Genomic DNA, 25,387 nt, shown 5'->3' with positions numbered 1-25,387 from the left:
CTTCTGCAGCCTCCCCACTTCCTCAGTACTACCTGCCTGTCCACCTAACTTTGTATCGTCGGCAAACTTCGCTAGAATGCCCCCAGTCCCTTCATCCAGATCATTAATATATAATGTGAACAGCTGCGGCCCCAACACTGAACCCTGCGGGACACCGTTTGTCACCGGCCAAGTTCATCATTGACCACAGAACTATTTCAGCACTCAGAGAAAATGAGCAAGTTGAACTCAAAGAAATAGCTCAATTGATATGAGTTTGTTCTCTGTAATTAGTTAAGCCCGGGGGTAGCTACTTAGAAAGAGAAACCAAACTGCAGGTAAGTAGTTGTAAGCATGAGAGCAGACACTTTAAATTGTTGAGTAAAATTCCTACCACCCACAAAACCTGCATTGTATTACTGATTTGATTTGCTTTATTGTTGTCACATGTACCTAAGTACAGTGAACAGTTTTGTTTTGCGAGCAGTACAGGCAGTTAATAACAAACAAGGGCACACAGATCATAGGATGCCTGGACACAGTGAGACATACAAGGTTACAACCACACAGGAGGTGCACAAAAGCAAGGTTAACATCCAATTTGAAATTAGAGAGGTCAATTCAGCAGTCTACTAACAGCAGGAAAGAAACTGTTCTTGAACCTTCAGTGCATGTGTTAAAGCTTCTGTATCTTCTGCCTGATGGAAGAGGTTGGAAGAGAGTTTTACCTGACTGGGAGGGGCTTTTGATGATTTTGGAAGTGTAGATGGAGTCCGATGGTCTGGGCTTCCGATGGTCTGGGCTGTGTATACAACTTTCTGTAGTTTCTCCCGGTCCTTGGCCGAGCAGTTTCTGTACCAAGGCGTTATGCACCTAGATAGAATGCTTTCTGTGGTGCATCTGTTACAGTTGGTGAGGGGCCTTATGGGCATGCTGAATTTCCTAAGCTTCCTGAGGAAGGAGAGGCGTTGTTGTGCCCTCTTGACTGTCACACCTACATGAGAGGTCCAGGACGGATTATCGTCACTCCTAGGAACTTAGCGTACTCAACCCTGTCCACCTCAGCTCCGTTGGGCATGTCATCCTCCTTTCTTCCTGAAGTCAATGAACAATTTTTTAGTTTTGCAGACATTGAGAGATAACATCTGTATCATCTCTGTATACCCCTGAAAGCTAAACTACAACATTCCCCCTCCAGGGATTCATGCAGGAAGTCTGGCTGCGGCAAAGTGTTGTGATGTCTTCCACACTGAGGAGCCTGTCAGTTTTGCGCATTAGGAATAGTCATTGGGCAAAGCAGCAGATTCTCATGGTACTGGGTGAAAAGTTTATACAATGGTAGAAAGGGAGGAATGGGTTTTCCCATGGCAAGGTGTGGGTGAATGTCTCTGATCAACACTACAATGGTTCGGAATCCTAACATGGTTTCGCCGAACTGAAAACAGAGGCAATGAAGACAAGCAATATAATTTCATAGAATGGAACAGGACAAGTCACCACAGAAAGTGACTCTCTCATTAAAAAGGTATGTGAGAAGCTTCAAGATTCCAGCTCAGACAGTGAAAATTATTTCTGGACGGTGGCCCAAATGTTTTCCTTCAGTGGAATCTGAGCATCCGCCAAGGCACATTTCTTAGCATCGCGAGTTTGCTGACAACAACCACTTGGAAGGGCAGCTCAATGGTGCCTGTTATCAATTTCAAGCCTTACACATTAAGCTGCACACCTCCCATTCTCTTGGCCCTCACAGAGACGGCCTTGTGCCATCAAAGTTCTGGTTAGCTGCCTCTCAGCACAGGCACAGTTCCCCATTAGTAAACTGGAATCAGATGTGGGCTTCAGCTCAAAGCAGGGAGGCCGAAAGCAACACTGAAGCATTAGCAAGGTGGGTTCCCATTGATTCCCTCCTCATCCCACCCCGACCCCAAACTCCTGCAATCAGGAATGGTAATGCACAAATTTCCTGCGGCTCTCCATAATATAGTTTGACTGCATTTAAATCCTTTAAGGTAAAACTACACCCCCAAAAGAGAAACCAAAATTGAAGAATTATGAATGCGGTGAAACTTTAGTCGTCTTTGCAGTAAGGTTTGATGAAGCTTTGACTGAAAACCCTCACATCTGTCTCACTGGATTGTACAGTGAATGATGGATAATACCAGGCACTGAGCTAAACCAGGGTGCAGATGCTGTTAAAACCAGCAAGAAGTAAGAATCAGATTACTACCTTAAATTCATCCAGAGTACTTTGTTATTGTAGCAAATTCCCTTTACATCGGTCTCTCATTGCCACATTTCTTGTGCGGGTTGGAGAATGATGTGCGAGCTACAGGAGACATGGTCTAACCCATTCAAGGGGTTATTGCTGGCAGTGAATTATAGGAATATTTGTACTATGCAAACCTATAGTTGTGTGGGTGAGAGTTATGAGTTTCAACAGTAGGGTGAACTGTGAGATTTAAGCTCCAGCGTGGGCAGTTTCTAGAACACTGAATTTGTGTTATTTGGCAGAGTACATATGGCTAGTTGCCTGGTTTTAAGATATATGTTCATCTATTTGTCCTGGCTCTGCAAATGAGGGGAAGTGACCTCACCCAACTTTCAGATGCCCACTCAGAAATGCAGCAGTGATTTAGAACATAAAACATAGAACAATGCAGCGCAGAACAGGCCCTTCAGCCCTCCATGTTGCGCCAACCTGAGAACTATTCTCAGTTCGTCCCCCTACTCTATCCCATCATCATTGACATGCTTATTCAGGGATTGTTTAAATCTCCCTAATGTGGCTGAGTTGACTACATTGGCAGGTAGGGCATTTGACACCCTTACCATACTCTGAGTGAAGAACCTGCCTCTGACATCTATCTTCAATCTATCACCCCTCAATTTGTAGTTATGCCTCCTCATACAAGTCATCATCCTAGGAAAAAGACTTTCACTGTCTACCCTATCTAATCCTCTGATCATCTTGTACGTTTCTATCAAATCCCCTCTTAGCCTTCTGCTTTCCAATGGGAACAGATTCAAGTCTCTCAGCCTTTCCTCATAAGACCTTCCCTCCAGACCAGGCAACATCCAAGTAATTCTCCTCTGCACCTTTTCCAATGCTTCCATATCCTTCCCGAAATATGGCAACCAGAACTGTACGCAATATTCCAAGTATGGCCGCACTAGCATTTTGTATAGTTGCAGCATGATATTGCGGCTCTGGAACTCAATCCCTCTACCAATGAAACCTAATACACCATATGCCTTCTTAACAGCATTATCAACCTGGGTGGCAACTTTCAGGGATCAATGTACATGGACTCCAAGATTCCTCGGCACATCCACACTACCAAGAATCTTTCCATTGACCCAGTGCTCTGCCTTCCTGTTATTCTTCCCACAGCGCATCATCTCACATTTAGTTGCATTGAACTCCATTTGCCACCTCTCAGCCCAATTCTGCAGTTTATCCAAGTCCCCCTGCAACCTGTAACATTCTTCCAAACTGTCCACTACTCCATCGACATTAGTGTCATCTGCAAATTTATTAATCCATCCACCTATGCCTGCGTCTAAATCATTCATAAAAATGAGAAACAGCAGTGGTCCCAAAACAGATCCTTGTGGCATACCACTAGTAACTGGCTGAATACTTTCCATCAACCACCACTCGTTATCTTATTTCAGAAAGCCAGTTTCTAATCCAAACTGCTAAATCACCCTCAATTCCATGCCTCTGCATTTTCTCCAACAGTCTACCATGTGGAACCTTATCAAATTTCACAGAAGAGAATGACCCTCCCATCTGTCTTCATCCCCTCCCAATGCAAGATTCTTGGTCTTTGTCAGGGAATTCCTTCTATCATGCAATTAGAACCCTGCAATCTGCAATTTGTTATTAATGCAAAGCCCCTCAAGTCGGTTTTGCTGAAAGATGACCTCCCCAGGTTTTGCTGTAGTGGCTCAGAAGGGAAGAGGAGGCAGCTGGACTGGTGTACGATGCAGGGTAACCACCTCCAAATGCTGCGGTGTTCCCTATAGCTTCTGGAACATACTGAGCAGTAAGACTTCTAAAGGATCAGACAGCAGAAGCTCAAGGGCTGGAAACAGAAAACTCAGCTTTTCTCGGAAACTGACTTTTATTTCTCAGTTACAATCATAAGCTAGGGCTGATCATTCAGCCAATGCTTTCATGGAAGCAGTGAATCAGCACCTTATGAGCTAGGTTGCGAGAAGGAATGAAAATTCTAAACCAGCCCCATTTCAGGATTAATGTGTTCATGACTGGCTTTCTGCAAGGACAGTGGATGAGAACACTTTAGTCCTTACTACAGCTGACAACTCAATTGATGAGAGCTCGTCGAATAGTTTTGAAGGTTGTGTTTATATCACTTTTCTAGTCACACAATTGTTCTCTCTAACTTTCAGTGATTTCACAATTTCACTTTCTCCTCCACAGCTGCCTTGACCTCCTCCTGCATCATTTTGACCATTCTGCTCTGGTTCCTCTCCTCCTATTCTGCTGCTTTATCCTCCTCCTCCTGCTCCATTGCTGCTATAACCTCCTACTCCTACTTTGCCTCGATTTTCTCCTGCTCCTCATTTGCCTTGGCCTCCTGCCTGCACAGTGTCTTGATCCCTCCCTCCTCAGTCGCCTCAACCTACTCCCGCTCCTTCTCCACCTCCTCACCTGCCTTGGCCTCCTGCTCCAACTCATTCTTAACCTCATGCTTTAACTCAACTTGCTCCTCCCCTTCTGCTTTCTCTAGTGCCTCAGAACTCGTTGCTATTGTTGCCACCTCGGCTTCCACTTCTGCCTCTGCTGCCTCCTCTCCCAGCTTTGCCCCAATTGTTACTCCCACCATTTCTGCAACCTCTTCCAGACTAGGGTGTTCGCCTCAAGTGAAAAAATAAAGGTGTTACTTGTCCTCATAAAGGGTGAGGAACTGAATGATGGGTAATACACTACCCTCTCGACTCTTCTTGCCCTCTTTTCCTCCTGGAATAAGAGCGAGGCAGATATTGAGGGAGCTGCAAGTGGGTGGCACAGCATCACTGTGGGTGCAGGGACAGGGAATGTGCCCTGGGTGAGGGAATAGGCAGTGCAGAGGACATGCAGAGTTAGTGGTGTCGGTATTGAGGGGTGATGGAGAGTGAGGGAAGATGTTGCAGGCAAGTCAGACTGAGCCAAAAAGCCTTTGGTTCCTCAATCAGTTTTCTCTGTAGCTTTTTCTCTGGGAACTGGGTGCCAATGTTTCCAGGGAGGAAAAGAGATAATAGCTTCCCTTCAAGGATCTATCCATGATAGTTTCCTTTTGGTCGAAAACCTCTCTGTTGGCCCCCAGTGATTGCAATCCATCTCTTATAAAGGATTTTTATGGCCTGTTCTTAGAGTTCCCCTGTTCTCCTTTGATGTAGGTAAGGAGCTTTCAATCCTCCTCCTTGTGTAGTAAATTTCACGTCAGCTCTATGTTCTAGAAGATGAATATTACTGTCCAGCTGACAACTCTTTTGACATTCCAAATGTGTAGTGGGTCCCCACTGTTAGATACTCCATTGTACATTCCTGAGAGTTGGCCATTTTCAGCTCAGGTGACTTTTTTATAGTATCTCAACTCATTTTTAACAGTTTTTCTTTCAATGTTCAAGGGATTTTAAGTTTGTTGATGTGATTTTAAAACTAGATTTTTTTTTACATTTTATATCATCATTGGAGGTGAGTACAGTACAGGTGGAGTTACTCTGGGCTAGATTCTGGGAAATTCTGCCAAGATTAGAAACCAGGAAAATAGCTCTGTATAAGAACGAGAAGTGAACTCATTGAAACGAGCAAATTCTGAATGGACTTGGCAGTGTAGATGCTGAGAGGTTGTTATCCCTGGCTAAGCAATCTAGAATACATGGATAAAGCCTCTGGGTAATGGGCTGACCTTTATTCACCTCAACCAAGAGACTAAGTAAGTCAGCCAGCACAGGGGTGAGATGGGAAAAGAACTTGCCGCAACTTATGACCTGGGCAGTAGACCTCAAGTTTATGGATTGTGGAAGACCAGCCAGGAATGTGTTAGAATAATAGGGTCTATACGATAGAACAACCAAGGCAAGGATGAACATTCCAGATAACCTGAGACATGGCAAAGTCAGAATAGAAACAACCAGTCATCGCTTACTATCTCCAAACATTTTGTTATTTTGAACATCTCCATCAGGACAACCGTTACATCTCTTAATTCTGCAGAAGTAAGTTTTTGTACCTCAACCAGACCATAAGCCTTCCTCCCTGGTAATATCCAGATTGCCTACCAGTGATTGGATCCACAACTCATTGGTTGTGAAATATTTTGGACATTTGAAGACTGTAAATGATGTTATACAAACGTACATTCTTTCTTCCTGTTTTAATTTCCACTGTACATTTCCCATCACATTATATCCTCTATATAACAGAGTGATGAAAATTATATTCTCAGTGTTCCAAACTCAGTCTTAACTAAGGCCTTGTACATGTCCAAAATTGTTTCCATACTTTCGTTTTCCAAGATTTAACATTAACCGCAATTGTTTAATGGAATCATTTACTTTTAAATTCAAGTAATTCATGAAACTTAAGGATCAATGTTGTACTGCAAATTATCCTTCGCTGTGGGGTCTCAAGAGTACGTGCTGAACATATTTCTTCCTGTTTCCTGGCATGTAATGGTCAAATGCTGAAAAGATATTGAGGAAACACTCTTTGGTGTCAACCCTTTGCACATTCATCATACTTATCCCTTTCATTTAGTTGAGGCCATTACAGTCCAAATGGTATTTAGTTTTCAAAGTTCCAAGGGTCAATAAAAAATATTAAAACCAAGTATAAATAGAGACACTTTCCCTTTCAAGGCTCCCAGAACAGACTCAGAGTGTTTACCAGGAAATTACATGATTTTCCAACCATTAATTTTAAAGCATGAAAGACCATGGGGTAAGTGCACAATTTCCTGACATGTCGAATATTTGCATTGAGGATGCCAATGCAGATCTCTTGTTCTACTGTGATGAACGGTTAAAAGTGCTGTCTCTTGTAACGTTAAACCATGCAGACCAACACATTCGAAGTTCGATGTCCCATTGATTTTGCTGAATTCAGTTAAGCTGCAGCTAGGGATCCATTATTCCACCTCAAACGTGAAGGATGACCGCGTGGATGAGATATCTGAGGACCTCAGCTGTCAATTGTGTTCATCCTGACAAATCAACAAATGAAAGAGAAAATTAAAATTTCCAGTCAACCAGTTTGGTCCTGCCTTCAATGTCAACTGCTGAGTGTTACATGGCAACTCTGACATTGTTGGCCATTATTATACAATCAATGCAGAGACAAAATATTCTCTCCCATGCCAGTTTCTAGAAAGGGCAGAATTTGGGCAGAATATGGGAATGAACGCAGGACATGTTCAGTGAATGAGGTTGTTGCTGAATAATGCCACCAATTTAATCGATCCAGTGAATATTTTTAATCCTTACATTCTTCAGAGAGCAGTAATTGCCATTGTTCTGCATTGACAGGGACAATGTTGACTACTTGTCCACTGTAGTTATAGAGTTGAGTAGAACATTTCAAGGATGAACCTTCCCTATTTAATTTTAAACTCTTTTTTTTTTCCTCAAAGCAGCCACTAGCTCTTTGCCTCGATCTTAGACAAATTCAAACTCCTCAGTGTTACCCTCCATGAGTCCAGTCCACATTCCCTCTCCTATGTTCCAGCTTAAACTATGCAGTTTTCAGATGCTGGGCTTTTGTGCACTCAGCTCCCCCTGTTCTCTTTGATGGATCGAAGTGTTTTGAAGTTTTCTGTCCTAATGTCCGTGACTCTTACCTGAACATCTTTGTCCTGTTACTTTGATTCCTGCACTTCAACATCTTATGAAAACATTTATTTGCAACAATAGAAGTAGTGATCTATGCAAATTGGCCAAACAATGCCTGGTCTGTTCTCTAGGATGTGACACATCCTGGATCATTACCTCCTATATTCTGGTCCTCCCTCATGCAAAGCATTCAAATGATTCCCTGGAATAGGCCAAGGCTATAAAGAACAAAGAAGAATAAAGAACATTATAGCACAGGAACAGGCTTTTTGACTTTCCAAGCTCTTCCATTTCCAAGCCCGTCCCTGACAGGATCTGTATCCCTCTATTCCCTTCCTATTCATGTATTCATCTAGGCGCTTCTTGAATGCTACTATTGTGTCTGCATCCACCCCCTCCTGTGGCAGCACGTCCCAGGCACTCCCCACCCTTTGTGTAAAAAGCTTGCCTTGCACAGCTCTTTTAAACATCCCCCCTCACACCCCACACCTTGAAACTGTGTCCCCTTGTAATTGATCCCTCCCACAATTCTTCTAGAAACAGAGTTTCAACGTGACATTGAGAATATCCTCCATCACGTCATGTGGCACTACCACTGTGGTAAATGGCATAGATTATGAAGTGATCTAACAACTCACGGTCGGGCATCGAAGTAGGCCATCAGAAGCAGCAGAACTGCATTCCACCACAACCTACAACTTCATGGCCTGACACATATTTCCCACGCTACCATTATCACTGAGCCAGGAGATCAATCTTAATTCAGTAAAGGGTGTAGGAGAACATACCAGTAGCATTACCTAAGTGTGATGTGGCAACCTGGTGAAATAAAACATGGAAATATTTACATAGCACAAGCAATGCATCAGATCTAAGCACTGCAGTCCTGCCACATGCAATCATGAAAGGACAATTAAATAACTTAATGAAGGAGACAGATCCCCAAATATCCCCATCTTCAATGATAAGGAGCCCAGCACTTCAATGCAAAACTAAGACTGAAGCAGTTGCAATATTCTCCAGCCAACATTGGCCATCAAGTTCAGCCTTTTCCTGAGGTCTCCAGAATCACAGATGCAAATTCAAAATCTCTCCACAAAATATCAAGACATTTATAGAATCCCTACAGTGTGGACACAGGCAAGTCCACACCGACCCTCCGACCCATTTCCCTATCCTGTTACTCTACATTTACCCCTGACTAATGCACCGAACTTATACACCCCTGAACACTGTGGGGCAATTCAGCATGGCCAATTCACCTAACCTGCACATCTTTGGATTGTAGGAAGAAACCAGAGCACCCAGAGGAAACCCGCACAGACACGGGGAGAATGTGCAAACTGCACACAGACAGTCGCCCGAGGTCAGAATCAAACTCGGATCCCTGGTGCTGTGAGGCAGCAGTGCTAACCACTGAGCCACTGTATTGCCCTCAATCTGATTCCCAGACCAGGAATCAAACCATAGCACTGAAAGCTCCGAATCCTAGCCACAAGACCACCATATGGCTGAAGGCACTGGAAACTTCAAAGTCTATGGTCTCTGACAATATTCTGAAGATTTGTGCTCCAGAATTAGCCACATCCCTAGCTAAGTTATTCTAGTACAGTTACAATTGTGACTCTCCATTGACTTGAATGAGTACAGCTTGCCTTGATGAATGCAGCCCTCACAACACTCAAGAAGCTTGATACTATCCAAGACAAAGGAGCCCACTTATTATCACAACATCCATAAGCATCCTCTCCCTCCGCCACCGAAGGTCAGTAGCAGCAGTGTGTACTACCTACAAGATGCACGGCAGAAATTCACCAAAGATCCTCAGGCAGCACCTTCCAAACCCAAGGCCACTTCCATATAGAAGGACAAGGGCAGCATATATATGGGAATGCCACCACCTACATGTTCCCCTCCAAGTCACTCACCATCCTGACTTGGAAATATATCACTGTTCCTTCACTGTCGCTGGGTCAAAATCCTGGAACGCCCTTCCTAACGGCATTATGGGTCAACTCACAGCAGGTGGACTGCAGCAGTTCAAGAAGGCAGCTCACCACCACCTTCTCAAGGGCAACTAGGGACAGGAAATAAAATGTTGGCCCAGCCAGTGACATCCACATCCCACAAATGAATAAAGAATAAAGAAAGAAAAAGTTCCAAGAACTCTCAAGAAATGGACACTGCCCAGAGCAACACAGGCAGCTTGACTGCACCCCCCCCCCCCCCACCCCATTCACCATCTTCAATATTTTCTCCCTTCACTACTGGCACACAACAGCCAGGATCGACAAGCAGCAGCTACAAGGTATACTGTGGTATCCTGCTGAGGCTCCTTTGACAGCACCTTACAAACTCACAAGCTCTACCATCTAGAAGGACGCAGACAATAGATGCACAGTACAAGGCCATAACCATCGCCAACAAGAAAGCATTCAAGATTTCAATTTGGCACCAGAGCTTAAGGCCAGAAGATGACAGCACCAGTGAGCACTTCTATCTCTGCAGCCATGCAAGTCACCAAAAAAGGTGCCCAGGAGCGCGGGTGCAAAATTAAAGAGGTGAAGAGCAGAAGGTTGCACGAGAAAAGTTGCTCCAGGTCATGGCAGACTGGGTGCCGTGAATGTCACTTAAACCAAATAGGGGAAATTGCCACCCATGATTGCCACTGAGTTGTAACATTGGAACCGTCTAGTGAAGAGCATTGTGGGAGCACCACTACCTTCTTGAATAGGGAGGTGGGGCTGGGCATAAATGTTGGCCTAACCCAGCAACATTTCCTGAATGAAATAGGCAAACACAATGGTTCCACTTTCCAATGCTGCTACATTCAATGATTGCACGATTATCCCAGGCTTCAGCAAGAACATCACAGAAATAAAGCAGCAGTCAATTCCTCCATACAATTCGGCAAACTCCGTCTCATAACATACGGAAACTGGAGATTCTAACTTTCTTTCTGAATCTTCTAAGGAGCACTGGTTTTAGCAACACGATTTTGGGCAATGCAGCTGTATAAATAGAACAAATGCCATCCATATGCACTCAAGCCCACCCCACACAAAAAAAATAAAACCATATTAGAGTATTTCTTAGATGGAAGAACAGTTCCACCAAATTTAGAATCAGAAACATTCCTCATTGCATCTAATTTTCTCAGATATACCTATTACTTTCCACATCATACAAAAATGCAGCTGGTTGAAATTCCTTAGGAATTAATATCTGACAATGCATGTCATTCTCAGAAAGTTACCAAAAATATTCCGAATCAAATATTTACGAGGAGGCAAAGTGAGAGCTTTAGCATGTTTTGCATAAAGGAATGTTAAATTTTGAAAGTCATTTGCAAGCTTCATAAAGGAACATTGTCTGTCTACCTCATGAATTAATCTCAATAAAGATACCTTCTTGTAGAGGCTAGCTGTATTAAAATAATTTATACCAAAATACAATATTTTAACTGTTAAATCCTGTGGAGCCTTCAAACTCTTCATTGTTAGAGACAATGCCTTGTTAGAGGCAATGATGCCGGTGTTGGACTGGGGTATACAAAGTTAAAAATCACACAACACCAGGTTATCGTCCAACAGGTTTAATTGGAAGCACACTAGCTTTCAGAGCGACGCTCCTTCATCAGGTGATTGTGAAGTGGAGAGGATCTCCAAGAAGATTGCACATATCGACATAATCACCTGATGAAGGAGCGTCGCTCCGAAAGCCAGTGTGCTTCCAATTAAACCTGTTTGACTATAACCTGGTGTTGTATGATTTTTAACTTTGTTAGAGGCAAGGTATTGTGCCATCATATCTTGAGCAGGCTACTATCAGAACATTCTAAAATATGACAATGTACATTTTTTGCCACATCTCTTGTCCTTTTAGGAATTTTTGACTTCCGAAATATTTGCTTGTCTGCACCTTATAAGCCAGCAATCCTGAGAGAGGTAAAACCACGTCCTGAGATTCCCAAACTCAGGAGTTCCTGCTTCCTTGGACATTGGGGCTCCAACATAGCAGTTCAGGCCATTACTGGGAACAGGGTGGGGTCTCTTAGAGATGGCATTAGGTCTTCAGGTGAGGAAGGGACCTGGATCATAAAGAAGAGCAGGAACTTTTCTTTAACATGTATCGATAACTGCTCACTTATGAACATGCATGATAGAAGTCTGTGTTGAGGTGGAGGCAGAGGAGGCCATTTTGATCAAGGTCAGTGACCTGAACTAAATAGAAGTGGGAGTATGTTTTAGGTGTTAGGCAAGCGAGTATCAAGCATCAGACTAACTGCATATTTGGAGCAAAGATTAAAATGTTGCTTTGCAAGAGCAGCCATGAACAATTCACATGCCACACTGGCTGCTTATGTAGCTTGAAATGACTTTCAAATTTTAGCCAGACAGCCAGACTTTCTATCTGGGATAAGATATGTCAAGCAGCCAAATGTAAATTAAAATCCCTCACTGACTGCACCGCCCTACATCCTGTCCTGTGTCAAACCTCAGCACAGCAACAGTAATTACAAACTTGCCCGACAGCTACAATGGGGCTTAAGCCCATGACTCCTATTTGAGAACTAAGAACCCCAAAGCTAACACTGGGATCACAGTGGATTTCACCACATTTTATACACAATGAAGTTTGTCACTGGGCCGTCAAGTCTGAACTCTGAGCACAATTTTATTTTGTCAAAATTATCTTAGCTGAGATTTGGTTCTGGGGTATTATTTGCCCTTTATTTTTGTCAAACTGCCCTTTGTTCATCTGCAAAAGCTCTACATTGAACACTCACAGGCTACTCAACTATGAGTGGCCTCACAGCTGAGCTCTGAATGTGATTTTTATTCATTTTGAAGCGCGCGACACGGTTTGTGATCATTAAGTGTTGCCTTCTCTAGAGGTGCAGAGTGAGGATGTTTTTTAACAAACTGCATCATCACTCTGTACTTCCATAAGTCCATAAACCATGAGCATCAATTCTGTTTGGCAGCAGAACTGTCAATCCAGCTTACTGAGCACAGTTGTTCACAGAATGCCCCTCTCACTGATTCAGACTTTGCTGGCGTAAGTTACAGGCAGAATGAAAGCTGTCTAACAACATCAAACCCGATGGAAGGGATTCTGCATCGTCAGGAGTTCAAAAAAAGCACATTGTTCGAAATGATTAGATTTTTTTTAGATTACATTACAGTGTGGAAACAGGCCCTTCGGCCCAACAAGTCCACACCGACCCGCCGAAGCGTAACCCACCCATACCCCTACATTTACCCCTTACCTAATACTATGGGCAATTTAGCATGGCCAATTCACCTAACCTGCACATCTTTGGACTGTGGGAGGAAACCGGAGCACCCGGAGGAAACCCACGCAGACACGGGGAGAATGTGCAAACTCCACACAGTCAGTCGCCTGAGGTGGGAATTGAACCCGGGTCTCTGGTGCTGTGAGGCAGCAGTGCTAACCACTGTGCCTCCGTGCTGCCCAACGTGAAGGTGAAATAGAATGACTTCACAGTGAGACTTTAGGACTAGCAACAATTGATCTGGATGCTCCCCTTTCTGCAGTATCACCTTTCATAAGGTATTGGTTCCATTGTTCGGGGAGTCTTCCGTCCTTTTGTAATGATTTCCATCTTTGTAGTCTGAAAACAAAGATGTTTGTTTCAAGGGGAGAGGGTGGCAATTGTATGTGCTCCAACTTTCTCTCCAGAATGGGCAAAAAAGGGGGCTGGGGCAACCACATCACAGTTGTCCAATGGCCCTAAACTCACTGCTTCATCCATCATATGTCAGCAGGTTTGATTGTTGGTTTGATCTGGGGATGCTGGTACCTAGGAAAGCTATTTCCTCTCCACCTTTCACTGCTGAAGCAGATGAATTTCAAAAATGTTGGCACTGGCCAGCCGCAGTGAGAACATAAGTAGCAGTCTCTTCACAATTCCCTTCTGCACGGCCCCACAAGAGTCGCCCAATTATTGTCATTGAAAGAACTAAGATATTGAGATTGATTCTTGACTAAAAGGAAAACAAACAGAAAAACAATGCTGGAGCCAAAATATGAGCAGACACTGGATAGGATTTCACACTGGCATAATTCTCACAAGCCTTCCTTGTCGATATAACAAAGCTGGAATTGTACTTAAAGCCCGTGGACCAGGCAAACGTCTCTGTGTTGCAGTATGCAATTTCTATTAATTGCTCCTGCCTTTGACTCACATGCACAGAAACAAGACCATGGCTGTGCATTGTTTTTACATGAAATAGTGAAACATAGCAATTATTTTAATTAAATCTGATAATTAATAACATTTATAACATAAAATAGGTGTAAAGGGTAATTGAAGAAATGCTATTTATAACTCTCCTGAAATCCTCGTCACATTAACGTCCATTAGGCATTTGGCTCAGACTGAGCTTGAGAAAGTAGTGGGGGAAAAACTACTGTTACCTTCTCCAGCGTTAGCCCTTTAGGACATGTGCCAGGATTTTTATTTTTTAAATCATTTCTTGGGATGTGGACTTTACCGGCAAGGTTAGGATTTATTGTCCATCTGCCATAGGCCTTGCGAGGGTGATGTTGAGCTGCCTTCTTCAGCTCTTGAAGTCTATCTAGTGAAGATGTTCATGTTATGCTATTAGAGAGATAGTGTTCAGCTTTTTGACTGGGGAATCTTGAAGCAATGGCAATGTATTTCTAACTCAGGACCATGTGCAGGTAGTGGTGGTCCCACATACTTGTTGGCTTGCTTCTTCTAGGCAGGGAAGTTTGGGAAATGATGTCGAAGAGACATTAGTGAGCTGCTGTAGTACATCTTATAAGTTGTATGTAGCACCTTATAGCATGTATGTAGCACACATTATAGGTATTATGTAACACACCTTTTAGGTTGTATGTAGCACACCTTATAGGTTGTACATATTGTTGCAACTGTTTGTCAGTGGTGGAAAGGGTGAAGAATTGGGATTCGGATTGGGATTCCAATCATGAAGGAAACTTTATCTTGGATGGTGCCATGTTCCTTAAGTGTTTCTGGTGCTGTACTTATTTGGGCAAGTGGGAGGTATTCCACCTCACGACTACATTGTGACTAGTAGACAGTGAAAAGGGTTTGCGAAGTCACTCACCATGGACTAGCCAGGGTTTGTCCTTTTTTTGGAGGCACAGAGTTATGTGGCTGATCCTGTTATGTTTCTGGCCAATGGTGGCTGTTGGTGATGGACAATGGTGATGGTATTGAATGTCAAGGAGAAGTGGATAGATTCTATTCTTTGGAGACAGTCATTTTCTGGCACTTGTGCATGTGTCATTTCTTAGAAAGGAAAAGGTTAATATTATGTGTAAATAATTAGCCTTTATCAGCAGCAATGAGCACAATATCACAGAATTGCTACAATGCAAGGGGAGGCCATTTGGCCCTTTGGTGATATATACCAGTTCACTGAATGAGCAATTCACTTGGTGTCATTCTCTAAGTGACTTCTTCTCTTAACCCTGCACATTCTTCTTTTTTGAGTCATAGTTGAATTTCCTTTTGAACATATCGATTCAACCTGCCTCTACCACACTCTCAAGTAGTGTATGGCCAGATCCTTACCATTCATTGCATGATAGTTTTTTTTTCTCTCATTGTTACCTTTGATAATTCCCTGAAGTTTATGACCCCTCAGTCTCAACATTTTACAGCTGGGAATGGTTTTTCACCATCTACTTTGTCGAAACCACTCTGAATTTGGAATAAGTCCATTAAATCTCCTCTTTGTCTTCAGTTTTGCCAAAGGAAACAGTTCCAACCTATCCTTGGTACAACCAATTCATCTCCTGCATGAATTACTTTCCATCCGTCATTAGATCAGAAGTGGAGATGTTTGCCAATGATTTCACAATGTTCAGCACTATTCCTGACTCCTCAGCTACTAAAGAAGTCTATGTCCAAATACAGCAAGACCGAGTCAATGACTTGGACTGACAAGTGACAAGTAAATTCATACCACACAAATGCTAGGTAATGACTATCTCCAATAACAGACAATCTAACCACCACTCCTTGACAGTTAATAGCATTACCATCACTGAATATCCCACTTTCTACATCCTGGGGGTTACCATTTACCAGAACTGGACTGGACTCACCATATATATACAGTGGCTACAAGAGCAGGTCAGAGGCTAGGAATACTGAGGCAAATAACACATCTCTCAACTGCCCAAAGCCAGTCCCCCTTCTACAAGGCACAAATCAGGACAGTGATGGAATACTTCCCATCTGCCTGGATCCAACAACACTCAAGAAGCTTGAGTCCATCTGGGACAAAACAGCTCTCTTGATTGGCACCACATTCACAAACATCCATTCCCTCTACAACCAATGCTTAGTTGCAGCAGTGTGTACTATCTTCAAGATTCACTGCAGGAATTCACCAAAGATCCTCAAAACTTCCAAACCCACGACCACTTCCATCTAGAAGGACAAGGTCAAAAGATATATTGAAGTACATCACCTGCAAGTTCTCTGCCAAATCAATCACCACCCTGACCTGGAAATATATCACCATTCCTTCACTGTCATTAGGACAAAATCCTGGAACTCTCTCCCTTACATCCTTCTGGGTCCAGCAAATGGTTTCCAGAAAGCAGCTCACTATCACTTTCTCAAAGAATGAGCAATAAATGCTGGCCCAGCCAGCAACAGTCGCATCCATGAATGAATGAAAACAAATCTACCTTTATAACAGAAGTTTCTCATCCCAGAACATTTTTCATTTACATTTTCTGCACTCTTTCCAATTCCTTCTCTTCTTTCCTCCAATGTGGCAGAAAAGCTGGATGCAATTTGTCCAGCCTAAGTCGAACCAATCCAACATAACCTCTTTACTTTTATACACTGTGCCCTGATATTGAAGTGCAGGATATTGTATGTTTTAGTAACCATGGCAGAATAATTTGGAGAGAGTTGGCTCTGTGTACACCATTGTGCTCAGCTCAGTAATGTAAGTGAGCATAGTATGTGAAATGAAAAGGTAACCTCATCTATACCTAGACTTTGCCAAGAAATCAGTTTCTTCAAAGACCCTTGACCATAGTAACAGATGATAGAAGTGGTGATTGTTTTAGCAAGTGACACATCCAGTGGGAGAAGGAAAGCAGTGGTGAGAAAGAACCAAAGGGGAAAGCCAGCAATGAGCCAAAGGGAGATGAAAAATAAGAACAACAACTGAGAAGCAGCCTTAAGCAGAGTGTCTGTAAAAAATGGATCAGAGCAAAAGGAAAGTCCAGCAATGGGAACCTGCAGAACAAACCCCACCTCTACCAGCATCTTCCGAGCATATGGAAAGCTCAACATAAACTCTGAACCAGTAAAGCTGGCACAGCTGACGCCAGGTCTGGGAATATGTCAGAGTTAACAACTCAAACACGTTATAACTGAAACATCAATTTCTCCACCTCCTGATGCTGCTTGGCTTGCTGTGTTTCTTCCAGCCTCAAGCCTGTCTACCTTGGACTCCAACATCTGCAGGTTTTTTTTTGTCCTAAAACATGGCCCAGGCCAGTTACGTAATTGAAATAATTGCAGATGATCTTTTAACAAGTAGCAAGCTATAAATGAACAAGCCATCACGAAGCAAGAGGTCTTTTTGGGGCTATTGATACTTACATCAGCCTTTGATAAGATATTACAATACAGCGGGTAAAATTTAACAAAACAACACTAAAGGCAAGCAAACCATAAATGTCCAGAGATGTTGACAACTGTTGTCTGGGTTGTAAGTCCCGAGGGAGTGATCTGGAGTCCCTTGTTCATGTTGGGATTTGTCTCTATCAATCTCAGAGGGAGGGACAATGGGAAACTACACATCAAGGAGGTGTAGTGAGGTAATAATGAGGATATTAATGTAGGTAAACAGGCCTCCCATTGCTCTCATCTCGCCATTCAACACTTGATTGGAAAATGTGACTTTTTTGTTTCAACATTAAGACACTCCTCACTGCCTGTTTCACATGACCCTCCCAACTTTCTTGCCATTGCCCATGTCCTTCAGGGCCAGGGAAGGATTCCACCCAGAATCTCTACTTAAGCAAACAGGGACGCATCATGGAGTAAATATTTGAGGAGCACAGTACCTGAGCCACAGACGTGCGTATGGGCCTAAGTTGACTCCTGTAACGTATGAGAAAGGTGAGGATTTATGGCAGCCTTTATGCGGTCATCTTGCTACTGTGGGAGAAAGATGCTTTGATATGAAGCTGTTACGACTAAAAATGTGGAATGCTGCATTTGCAGGAAGGCGACTGTTTCAAAATTGTTTGCCAAACTAAACGTGTCTCTATTCAAAATAACAGGAACTATTCACCAGAACAAGTAATACAGCTCAAAGTGCCTTAAAGCAATGAAGTAACATTCTTGAATGAATAAAAGAATCCATATGAAATTATTGCGCTGCTGAAATAATGGTACGTGCAGAGCACATATCACACTAATCACTGGTCGGTGTATCAGTCCTATCAGACATGGAAAAAATAGCTCGAAGACTACTTCCTCCAGCTATCATCTATTGAACTCCAGGGCCAAAGTGATAGTTTTTTTTAAAAGTCAGCTCACTATAAAACCGCAAACCACAGAAACATTACGTGTAATTATATATATGTGTATGCATGTGACTAAGATGAGGAGAAATTTCTTCACCCAGACAGTGGTGAGCCTGGGCAATTCTCGGCCACAGAAAGCAGTCGATGCCAAACATTGAATGCTTTCACGAAGGGGTTAGCTTTAATTCATAGGGTTCAAGGGATCAAAGGCTTTAGGGAGAAAACAGAAACGAGTTGGATGCAAAAACAGAAATTGCCAATAGCGGCACGGTGGCACCATGGTTAGCACTGCTGCCTCACAGCGCCAGAGACCCGGATTCAATTCCCACCTCAGGCAACTGTCTGTGTGGAGTTTGCGCATTGTCCCCATGTCTGCGTGGGTTTCCTCCAGGTTCTCCGGTTTCCTCCCACAGTCCAAAGATGTGCAGGTTAGGTGAATTGGCCATGCTAAATTGCCTGTAGTGTTAGGTGTAGGGGAATGGGTCTGGGTGGGTTGCTCCTCGGAGGGTCAGTGTGGACTTTTTGGGCCGAAGGGCCTGTTTCCACACTGTAAGTAATCTAATCTAATCTAAACTCCACAGGTCTGGCAGTATACATGGAAAGAAAGCAGAGTTATTGTTTTGGGTCCAATGTCCCTTCTTCAGAACTGGACTCGAAGGTTTGCTCTGCTTTTTCTCCACAGGTGCTGCCAGACCTGCTGAGTTTTTGCTTCTGATTTCCAGCAGTTCTTTTTTTGTTTACTGAGTTGGACGACTAGCCATTGATCGGCAGCACAGATTTGAAGTCCAAAGTACCTACTCTCGTTCCTACTTCCTATTTGTCTATCTTTGGAAATCAAGAGGGTTCAGCAATCACAAACCTTGCCCAGAGCTGTGTATTATTTATAAGTTCAACAAATTGGATAGTGTAGGATTGAGCAAAAATCCCCATCATCTAAAATGTTGGACAAGACTCTGGACTTTTCCAATATCTAAAGTACTGGACAAAATCCTGGGCTCAGGCTGCAAAAAATACACAACAGATTCAGAATTATTTCAGTCCAGGACTATTGTTCAGTCTGGAATTCCAATTTATTTCTCTACTCGAAGAGAACAATCAGCCAAACACTCAAGACTGAAACTAACTTATTCCCCACACAGATAGTATAAGACCATAAGATGATAGGACTGGAAGTCAGCCATTCGGCCCATTGAGTCCAGTCCGCCATTCAATCATGACCGATGGGCATTTCAATGCCACTTACTCGCACAGATATGGGGTCTGCAGAGATACCAAACATTCAACTTCAATCAAAATCCATTCACATATATTTTTAACTACCAGGAAACCAATTGACTTCAAAAGGATGATCAGAGATGCAATGGAAAGCATAAATTTGGGACAAAGACAAGGGGCCCACAATCAGTATAATTGCCAGCCACGATCTCACCTGAGAGAGCGATTCCAGGGCCTATCCCCAGAAGTGCTCCAAAGAGCTACCTCCAGAAATAGATTTCCAAACAGCTAATTCCAGTGGCTAATTTCCAAGGGCTGTCTCCAGAGGGGGGTGTCCCAACAACAATTCCAAGATCTACCGACACAGGCCTGTTCTGTACCAGGGGAACCAACTGCAACTGACAACGCCCAGCAGAACCAAAAAGCTCTGAAAATCATGGACCCAACCAGTTCCACAAGGCATTAAACACATCATGAGGCGAAAACCAGGCCCAAAAACCAGCAGAAAGTAAAGAAAACTAAGTGCTTACCCAATAGATCCACCACGTACCTTACCGCATCAGCAGACTCAACCCAAACTGCAAAAAACCTACACAGTCCAAAGTCTTCATCCAGGATCGAGGTACGGCAAGCAGAAACTTCCAGTTGTTCTTCAAAATTGTGTTTTCCTCAGTGGTGACCTAGTTAGCAGGGAGAGGGAGGCAGATGTTGACAGTGCATTAGGACCCAAGGGTAGGGAACCTGATTAAAGTTTCATTGACTTAAACTGTTGTCTTTACATTCTAATAGTATTTAATTTAGCTAAGAGTGCATTTACTGTCCTCTGTGTAGTTGATTGTGTCAACTCCCCTATCTATTGCATTTACTGATATTGCTTGTATTATACTCACCTTTTTGCATTTAAATAAACACAGAGATTCTTTTGCCTTGAAACACTTGTTCATTTCAAATTCCCTCAATAAGCGCTGTGTTTCGAACCAGGGGTCTGGGGATGATTCGAACCACCTAAAAATCAACAAATTACTGATTGCAAACTAGAACTCCATGATAGCCGTAGCAATCCAACAAGAATTCAGGGTGAAATTTCAAAAGATTGTTTAGTGGCCTGAGAGAGCTAGGGACAAAGCAATTTTATGCATTTTGGGGAGGTCAGGGGTCAAGCCTGTGTGTTCCAAAAGAAGTGCCACATACACTTTTGAGGAAAGTGGAGCACAAAATTAGGGCTAATCCCAGGGAGTAATTTCATCATAAATTACTAATTTACTGCTAATTAGTACTGATTTTCTTCATTCTTTCTACCAAATTGCATCACCTTGCACTTCTCTGCCTTAAATCTCATCTGCTAGATGTCAGCCTCTGCCACCAGTTTGTCTATGCCCACGTACTCACTTCCTCATTATGGACTTTAATTGAAGCTTTTATCCTTTGCAAACATTGAAATTATCCTATGCTATACCAATTCCATATCATTACAATATAATGAGAAGAGCAGTGCTCTTAAAACCAACTCCTGGTTAACAACCATTGAATAGTCATTCCAGACTCAAAAACAATTGTTCCCTCCTGTCTGCTTCCTGTGCCTTTGCAAGTTTTATACCCTTGCTGCCACTGTGCCTGCTAATTCCCTGGGCTTTAATTTAACAGAATTGTATTAGGTTGAACTTGCAATGTATGCATTAATATTGAAGAGCATTAACAAATTTGGATCAAATGCTTCTGTTAATTTACCAAAGATATCAAATGATTTTGCTAAATCTCACGTTAAATCACTTTGTCAGGATTTTGTCACTTGCTTTCATATTATTAGTTTCTCAATATATGCTGTAGAATGTTCTTCAAAATACCCCATTGTCTGTCCACTTGGCGTTTGGATGGGGGAGGTTAATGGGTTGAGCTGACTACAAGACCCTCAGAAACAGGATATTTTATTTTCAAGACCAATTTCTTTTGTAAAAAAGCAAATTACTGCAGATGCTGGAATTTGAAACCAAAAAACGCTGGAAAATCTCAGCAGGTCTGGCAGCATATGTAAGGAGAGAAAAGAGCTGACGTTTCGAGTCTAACTGACAAAGGGTCAGTTAGACTCAAAACATCAGCTCTTTTCTCTCCTTACAGATGCTGCCAGACCTGCTGAGATTTTCCAGCATTTTCAATTTCTTTTGTAGACTACAATGGTCAGACATTCCTGGTCTCTGACTGAAGTTTGAGATGACAGGACTATTGTTTTCACACTTTGGGTAGTCTCAATCACACATGTGACTGCAGATTTGATTAAAATTTCTCCTCAGATTAGTTCAATTTGCTTTCCTCCCACAGGTGACGGATAAAAGGTAGGTATTTATTTCACTGTCCTGTAGTAACCGTACCCTTTTGACATATTAATGTATTTTCACCTGGATTATTCCCTCAAGAATGAGAACAAAGGAGCATATGTTGAGAAAGCACTTACTAGATTTTCATGGTGTAATAATGAGACTGCTTGCTCAGTATGTCATTTGGTTGGCACCTTTCTACACCGAAAGTGCTGTTGATATAGAAATCTTTGAGCAATGAATGTTTCTGTTTCTGTCATCTAACCTTTGTTCCTTTTTTAGCCCGTTGATGGTTGCCAACATGATGGAAGTCTGTATTTTGCTTGGGTTCCAACATCAAGTCTCAGGAAGCATTAAAAGTCCAAAGTCAGATCGCACTGAAAACAGAGTTTTCAAATTTCATGTTGGTTGGTGAACCCATGGTAGGTAGACGATCAGGTGACTAGTGTCAATGGTGCGTGGACATTGTAAAAACATCTCAAGCTGTATTCTACAATTAGTGGAGTTACACACAATGTAGTGGTAAACTCAAGGAAGAGATCGTGGCATAGAGGTAATGTCATTGGGTGAGTTAGTAATTCATAGAGCCATGCTAATGCCTTGGGCAGATGGGTACAAATTACTATCTAGCAGCTGTCTAAATTCTATTGGATCAGAAACAACTGTACTCAAATAAGAGTAATTCTATGGGAATGAGGGAGATATGATTGAAGAGGACTGGGAAAGGAGTGTAGCAGAAAATACAGTTGAAGAACAATGGGAGAAGTTTGAATAAAAAGTTTATGACTCACAGAAAAGATATATTTCAGTAAGGAAGGAGGATCTAGGAATGTGATAAACCAACTGCGGTTAACCTGGGGAGTGAAGAACTGCATCAAATTGAAAAAAAAGGTATATCATGTGCCAAAGATTAATGGCAAATCAGAGAATTGGTGAAGTTTTAAAAGTCATCAATAGATGACCAAAACAAAAATAAAAAGGGAGTAAATAAACCAAGAAGGCAAACTAACAAGTAACATAAAATGGACAGTAAGAACGTCATTAAATATCGAAAAAAGGAAGAGGAAGTCAACAGAGCCCTTGGAAAATGAGGCTGGAGAAATAATAAAAGAGATTCAGGAAATGGCAGCGGGGCTGAACAGCCTGATCTCTGGTTGGGAGAAAGTGAGGATGTTGGAGATCAGAGTTGAAAAGTGTGGCGCTTGAAAAGCACAGCAGGTCAGGCAGCATCCGAGGAGCAGGATGATCAATGTTTCAGACGTAAGCCCTTCATGAGGTTCCTGATGAAGGGCTTATGTCTGAGACGTCGATTCTCCTGCTCCTCGGATACTGCCTGACCTGCTATCTTTTTGATCTCTGGTTGGCTCCACAGTATGTTCTAGGAAACTATTGCAAATGCACTCGATAAGTTCTTCCTTACAGCTATCTCTGCCAATCAACTTTGCTCAATCTAAGTGAAGAATAAAGTCACTCATGATAAATGTACTGCTTTCTTTATTTGTCCTTACTATCTTCTGATTCATTCTTTCTCCAACAGTTACTATTAGAGGGCCTATAGACTACTCCTAACTGTGTCTTCTACCTGTGCAAATATTTTGTCTCAATTTTCACAGTAGAAAAACTAATACTATTACAAACATACTAAATAATGAAATGGTTAATGGAGGATGAGAGAGGAAATAAGTAGAATAATTAATAGTAAGGAAAAATTTACTAGGCATACAAATGAGACTATAGACAATTAAGTCCCCAGGACCGGGCAGCTTTAAGTTGGAGGATTTTACTGACAGTAGGTACAGAGATATTCTGGTAGTGATTTTCAAGAATTCTTAGATTTTAGGAAAGTTCCCGAGGATTGGCAAAATGTCAATGTCTCCAAAAAAGAAAGGAGGCAAAATCAGTTAATTAAAAGCTAGTTAGATTAATATTCATCACTAGGAAGGTGTTAGAGTCTACCATAAAGAAATAGTGGAAGAACATTTCGAAACACAGAATATAATGAAGCAGAATCATCACTGGCTCCATGAAGGGGGAATCATGCCTGACATAACAAGCAGGATAGATAAGGGAGATCCCGTAGATGTAATTTATAAAGAAACCCTCCAATAAACTGCACATAAAGCTATTTAATAAGATAAGAGCTCATAGTATTGGAGGTGGTACATTAGCATGGATAGGCGATTTGCAAACTAATAGAAAACAGAGAGGCAGGATAAAGGGGCATTTTTAGGATGGCTATCTGAAATGGAGTGCCACAGAGTTTAGTGCTGGGGTCTCAATTACCTACAGTGTGTGTTATTGACTTCAATGGTGAAAGTGAATATACTATCACCAGGTTTGTGGATGACACAAAAATAAGTGGGAAGACAAGAGGTGAGGATGACATAAGAAATTTACGGAAAGATATAGACAGGGTTAAGTGAATGGACAAAATGTTGGCAGGTGGAAAATAATTTGGAAAAGTGTGAAATTATTACCTTTGGCAGGAAGAATAGAAGAGCTGATTGTTATATAAATGGGGAAAGACTACAGAAAGCTGCAGCAAAGGGATCTGGGGTCCTAATGCATGATCACCAAATACTAGCATCCAAGTTCAGCAGACAATAGGGAAGGCAAATAAAATGTTGACCTTTATTTGAAAGGGAATGGAGTCTAAAAATAGGGAACTCTTACTAAAACTGTACAATACACTGGTCAGAGCACAGATGTAATACTGTGATTTGTTCCAGTCCCCTAATCTAGGGAGATATATATTGGAATTAGAGGCAGTCTAGAGAAGGTTCCACAGGTTGATCCCAGGTTATGGAGGAATTTTCTTATGAGAAGAGGTTGAGTAGGTTGGCCTCTACTTATTGGAGTTTAGAAAAATGGAAGGAGACTTTATTGAAAGATACAAGATTCGTAGAGGACTTGACAGGGTAAATGCAAAGAGGTTGTTTCCCCTTGTAAGAAAGTCTGGGAGCAGACAGCATAATCTCAGAGTAAGGAGTCACCCGTTTAAGACAGCTCTGAGTAAGATCTTTTTCTTTCAGAGGGTGGTGAATCTGTGAAATCTTTCCAGCAGTAGGTTGTTAAGGCTGGGTTGATCAGTATATTCCATGCTGAGATAGACAGGCTTTTAATCAATAAGGGAATCAAGGATTAAAGGGGAAAGGCAGGAAAATGGAGTTGAGGATTATCAGATCAGCCATGATCTCATTGAATGGCGGAGGAGACTCGATGGGCCAAGTGGCCTAATCTTATGGTCATATGTAATTGACACTTCCTTTACAGCCAAGAGGTTATGATTTGATAGAGGTGTTCAAAATTATGAATGGCTCTGACACAGGAAACATGTATAAACTATTTTCAGAGGCAGAATTGTAAAAACCAGAGGGAATATATTTAAGATATTTGGCAAAAGAAATTTTAAGATTAGAGTGGTGCTGGAAAAGCACAGCAGTTCAGGCAGCATCCGAGGA

The sequence above is a fragment of the Chiloscyllium plagiosum genome, chromosome 19 (assembly GCF_004010195.1).
Source record: "Chiloscyllium plagiosum isolate BGI_BamShark_2017 chromosome 19, ASM401019v2, whole genome shotgun sequence".
Classification (NCBI taxonomy): domain Eukaryota; kingdom Metazoa; phylum Chordata; class Chondrichthyes; order Orectolobiformes; family Hemiscylliidae; genus Chiloscyllium; species Chiloscyllium plagiosum.
This window is presented reverse-complemented; position numbering follows the sequence as displayed.